This window comes from Quercus suber, unplaced genomic scaffold (genome assembly GCF_002906115.3).
Source record: "Quercus suber isolate HL8 unplaced genomic scaffold, Cork oak 2.0 scaffold_157, whole genome shotgun sequence".
Taxonomy (NCBI): Eukaryota; Viridiplantae; Streptophyta; class Magnoliopsida; order Fagales; family Fagaceae; genus Quercus; species Quercus suber.
Window position 1 is genome coordinate 1,101,383 of NW_027069618.1, and position 5,390 is coordinate 1,106,772.

The window sequence follows — 5,390 nt, forward strand, 5'->3', positions numbered from 1 at the left end:
AGCAGATCTGATGAAGGCTTTGTCTGGTATGTATGAAAAGCCGTCAGCAAACAACAAGGTGCATCTGATGAAGAAACTGTTCAATCTGAAGATGGCAGAGAACGCATCAGTAGCACAACATCTGAATGAATTTAACACTATTACAAATCAATTGTCGTCTGTAGAAATTGATTTTGATGATGAGATTCGTGCTTTGATCGTCTAGGCTTCTTTGCCAAACAGTTGGGAGGCAATGAGGATGGCAGTAAGCAATTCTACAGGAAAGGAAAAACTCAAGTACAATGATATACGAGATTTAATTCTGGCTGAGGAGATTCGCAGAAGAGATGCAGGTGAAACCTCAGGATCTGGTTCTGCCCTAAACCTTGAGACAAGAGGCAGAGGTAATAACAGAAATTCAAATCGAGGCAGATCAAAATCCTAAGGGAGACATACTAAAAAAAAAAAAAAAAAAGGCAACGTTTCTACCCATTAGAAGAAAAAAGGCAGCCTATAAAATCAAAAGAAAAAAAAAAAAAAAAGACAAAAGCCAAAGCAACGTTATTGAGAAGAGGCAAAAGTCATCATGTCATGAATAAAGTAAAGGATAGGTAAGAGGGTATATGTGTAAAATGCATTTCTCAGAACTTTTCCCTCCCCATTTTCCTCCCAAATTAGGAAGATAAAAAAAGTGGGTCCGGATGGAAAACTTTCTCCCTTATTTTTTGTCTCTCCTATTTTTTTTTTTCCTTAACCAAACTGTGGAAAATGACATTTTCCATCCTATTTTCCATCCTCCCTGTTTTCACCCCAACCAAACACACCCTAATGGCTCTCTTCACTCTCTTAACTCTCTTCAGTTTTCACTTCGGACTCAGTCTCAAAGGTCAGATTGAATGCTCCGTGTCCATGGTCATGGGCCTCGTGGCTTCACCTTCACGGTTCCTTCCCTTTTCATGCTTCCTCACCTCTTCACTTCTTTAGTCTCAACTCTTTACTTGGCTCTCTCAAACTCTCATAGTCTCACTTCTCTATTTGGTATTTTGGTTCACTCTTCAACAATCCTCAAACCGATTCTCCAAATCCAAACCCTAGCCGCCTCCAATGCCATAGCCCACTCCCCTCTCTGTCTCTAATGCTTAGCTGCCGTTGCCGCTGTCCACTCCTCTCTCCGTAGCTATTGCTGGTGTCAGTACTACTCTGTTTCTCTGATCTTACTTTTTTTGTTAGTGTCATTGGTTTCATACTTTCATTTGTTATGGAAATCAAAAGTTAAAATCAAATAAACCCAAAGATTTATAATATGAAACCCTAACCCCTTCCTTATTATAGTCAGACACGGAGAAGAGAAGAGAAATAGTCTGTCCACTGTTGCCTCTTCACTGCCGCTTAATCACTACTGCCTCTTTTCTGCTGCCTTTTGAAGATTAGCCAACTTAAATCGGTTTTAGATTTATTGTTCTAATTAAATTTGTCTTTTTCCCTGTTCTTGATCTGTTGTTGTTGTTGGTCTGATTTTAGATTTGTTGTTCTAATTAAATTTTTTTCTAATTTTAGATTATGTTACCGTTACACTTAAGAGAGATAAATGAGTTCGGTTGAAAAAGGGAGAGAGTGAAGAAAGAGGAAAGGAGCTGACTTTTTGGGTTTGCTCTCCCAGAAATGACTTTGGCTAGTCTAGTAGTAGTGGAGATGCTCTTAGTATTTTTTTTTTTTTTCAATATCTAATTTATGGTTTGTATTTTATTTTTAATGGGTTTTGTATATGGTTATAGGATCTTTGAATAAGCTTTCAAATATTTCCTAAAATATTTCCTACTCTGATTTTTATTTATTTTTTTATTTTTCTCTTTGTCGCTACTTCACATAATTTTTTCACTCTTTGCCACTACTTTCTGCTAAAATTTCCCGCACAAATCCTACTATGTATTTATTTTTTTTTTGCTATGCCTCCAGCTCATCACAGAGAGGCTAGAGAACGAAACCAAAGACAAGGGTGCCAAGTACTGATTTATCCCCTCCAGTTTTATTCTTTGTGCCTCTAATTTATCTCTCTCTCTCTCTCTCTCTCTCTCTCTCTCTCTCTCTCTCTCTCTCTCTTCCTAATTTTATATTTATGTTTTCTATTAGCAGATTTGCTCAATCTTTTACAACTTTTGGTGATCCATCAATCAAAGGTACAAGGATAAATAAGACCTACTTTAACTTTGAATAAACTAATGTTACAAGGATAACTAGCTTTACAGAATCAATCTTAAGGATTGATGTGATAGAATAGATGTTTGGTTTATTTTATTGGTATATAATTTTTTTTGATGAAATTTTATAGGTATATAATAGTGTTAGCACATTTGGTTTATTTTATAGGCATATAATACTGTCCTAGTTTATAGGATTCTAGTTTTATAGGTATATAATAGTGCAATTGCAATGTAAGATTTAATAGGTGCCGTATGGTTAAAAAAAAAAAAAAATTATTTCACAATATTATTATACAATTCTTTCCCTTATTGGGAGAGCTTCTTTTTCTTTTCTTTTTTTCTTCCAAGTGACAGGAAGAATCAATTTCTTGTGGCACTAGCATTATTTATAAAACAATTGACATAATTCTAGAAAATTATGTCAATAGGTACATGTTCTTTATCAAATTTTTATTATTATTTGTTTTATCAATAGGTACTAATGCTGGAAAAAAGAGGGGTCGAGGAAAGGCTAAAGGCATCAATGGCGAAGATGGTGAAATAGATGTTGAGATTTATGATGGCAAGTGACTGACTTATTGCTATGTTGGTCTATTGAAATTAATTATGGTATCATAGCTATATGATATTGTTAACATGTTTGATTTCTATTTTCAGAATTATTACACCAAAAACCACTCGAGAGATTACCATTCTTTTTCACTAAAAACTTAATGGAGCTTGGACAACTTTTACAGAATACCCAAATTCTGAGCTAGAGACTTTGTATGCTCGATACAGAGCTCAACACTTTAAGCATAAGCAGCTTGATGAGGGAGTCAAGAAGGCATTTATAGAATCAGTAAAACACTGCTATTTTGATTGGATGTTTCGCATTAAAAATCCTATTTTTCAGAAGTACAAAGCGAAGAAGATCGTTACAAGAATTATGGGGGGGGGGGGGGGGGGGGGGGAAGGTGAAGTATAAATGAAATACATGTCATAAATTCTCTCACTCTCTCTCTAACCATTATTTGTTAATATTTTCATAGAAACTAATGTTCTAGTGTATGAATAATACATGCAGGAGACAATTTTGACAAATAAGGAAAACATAAATAATTCTAAAATTTTCTCCACTATAGGTTTGTACCAATGGCCAAGTACAGATATGAAATGGTATATTATATTATCATCAAATAGTTTTACATTTTATTGTGTATTTACATAGTTTAATAACTTTACCAATGTTTTGTTTTTTTCTTTTAAACATTGCAATATCTTGAGACGGGCTCTGAGCCTAGCCTCATTGTTTGCTTTAAGAAATTTCACACAAAAAAGGATGGCAAAGAATGGGCAATTGATCATGCTAAGACATTATATGTATGCAACTTATACCAAAATTTTAATTTTGTTATCAACTCTAGTTTTTTTGTTGTTTGATTATCCATGTGGTTTATTTATGTGTAGGAAAAAATGGATGCCATAAAGGCCAAAGCTGTTTCTGAAGGTACTAAGACATGATTATCAATCTTTCGTGAAGTGGTTGTGAACCAAGCCATGGTCGTGTTCTTGGCATGGGAATAGGTATTAAGGCTAACAATGTGTATGGCTTAACTTCATCTGGTAAAGGTTGTAGCAAACGTTGCAGAAGATTTTACAAAGAAAGACGTAAAGAGATTTGGAGGCAGTCCTCTAGAGAGGAAATGGATTCCAAACTTGCAAAAGTTGTGGAGAAGCTTGAGGAGAAGTTTGCACAAAAGTTGCAGTCGATGGGCATACCCAACAATCTAACATAGATCCAGCTACCACAGTACAATCTCAAACTTATGCTTTTGCCTCTTGGATCTTCTACAACTTTCATATGGTTTGTTGTGTTTGCAGCTGCATCTATATATAATATATATATTATCTTATATTTAGTTTTGANACATTGTTTTAAATACAAAGCAGTGAATAGCAAACCTGACTTTTTAACCAGTCTTAGAACCTCTTTACTGAAAAGGTAAGTTGCAATATAGCTTTCCTTGCTTATAGCTTATCCGAGACCATAAGGAGTTTACTGTTGTTTATAATATATTATTATATGATTAGATTTGATATGGTACGTGTACTTATTTATTGAAGCATTGATACAAATACAAATTCACTTTAATTGTTTCATTTTAACTCATGTTTAATGTTTTTTTTTTTTGTTTTTTTTTTTGTTTTTTTTTTTTTTAGGATGGTACTAGCAGAGATGAAGAGGACATCTCAAACAATAACATAGAGGTTGAAAACAACTTGGAGGGTGACTCAGAGGAAGACTAATAGATATTGTCATAATTCTAGTTGTTTAAGTTTAAAACAATGTTTAAATTCAGGATTTCTTTGTATATTTTATATTTTAAAGTTCGAACTTATATGAATTTTTATCTTTTAATGGATCAATTTTTAGTAATTATTGTATTATTGTAACATGATAGTTAAAAAAAATGATATAAAATAAATTCAAAAATCATATAAAATATTACCACTGATGGCATAAAAATTTGGTCATAAATAACTTTATAGTAATGACAAACTCCCTCGCAATTAATAGAACAACAACACTCCTTAACCTCTCGCAAAAATGTTTTAAGTGATAGCTTAATGTCGATACTATTATTCCTAACTAATTTTGAGGGGGTTAAAAACCTTTGTAAATAAATTTTAACGACGTTATTATTTGTCTCGTCGTTAATTTGAAATTTGCAAATAACTAATTGCGAGGGTATAAAGGTCCTCACAAATAGTTATTAACGACGATTGCTTCCTCTCGCTAAAAATAAGTTGCGAGGGGTTAAAAGCCCTCACAAATAAATTTTAGTGATGCCTAATTGCGTGGGTATAAAGATCCTCATAAATAGTTGCTAATGATGACTGCTTCCCCTTGCTAAAAATAAGTTGCGAGGGGTTAAAAGCCCTCACAAATGAATTTTAGCGATGCCATTATTTGCCACTAAGAAGTATGCCTTCAATTTAGAATTTGCAAATAACTAATTGCAAGGGTATAAAGGTTCTCACAAATAGTTGTTAACGATGACTGCTTCCCCTCGCTAAAAATAAGTTGCAAGGAGTTAAAAGCCCTCACAAATAAATTTTAGCGATGTCATTATTTGTCACTAAAAAGTATGTCGTCAATTTGGAATTCACAAATAACTAATTGCGAGGGTATAAAAGTCCTCACAAATAGTTGTTAACGATGACTGT

At 33.5% G+C, this 5,390-nt stretch overlaps 1 long non-coding RNA gene across 1 annotated transcript; it reads left to right on the plus strand.

Annotated features, from left to right (window-relative positions):
• The first annotated feature begins 3,861 nt into the window (after nucleotides 1–3,861).
• Nucleotides 3,862–4,599, plus strand: LOC136069214 (uncharacterized). Its single transcript, XR_010630455.1, has 2 exons — nucleotides 3,862–3,972; nucleotides 4,383–4,599. It is a non-coding gene; the product is annotated as an uncharacterized LOC136069214 (long non-coding RNA).
• Nucleotides 4,600–5,390: the final 791 nt, after the last annotated feature.